The sequence below is a fragment of the Pomacea canaliculata genome, linkage group LG1, assembly GCF_003073045.1.
Source record: "Pomacea canaliculata isolate SZHN2017 linkage group LG1, ASM307304v1, whole genome shotgun sequence".
Classification (NCBI taxonomy): Eukaryota; Metazoa; Mollusca; class Gastropoda; order Architaenioglossa; family Ampullariidae; genus Pomacea; species Pomacea canaliculata.
The window spans coordinates 40,100,765-40,101,115 of NC_037590.1; positions in this window are offsets into that span (position 1 = coordinate 40,100,765).

Below are 351 nucleotides of genomic sequence, written 5' to 3' on the forward strand. Positions count from 1 at the left end.
TATTGATGTCGACTAATTTTCTGCAGGCTTTCACATTGCCGTAAGAATGTTGTCTGTGATGTTTATTACCGAGCCGACCCCAAGCTGTTACAAGCTCATTGATACACAAGTGACTTCCACGTTGTTTGAATGATTTTAAAGTATATATGTGTTTGGATTGACAGAATATGTTTATTTTATTTTTCAAGCGGTGTACTTAGGATCATTAGACCCAGAGTGTAGTGAAACATCATGCGTCCCCAGCCCTTTAATTATGGGAGACTGTTAGTATATCTTTAAAAAAACATTTCTTTCTTGGACGCTCAGTCCAGGATCTGACAAGTGTGAGATATTAAATGAGCTCGGAGAGAA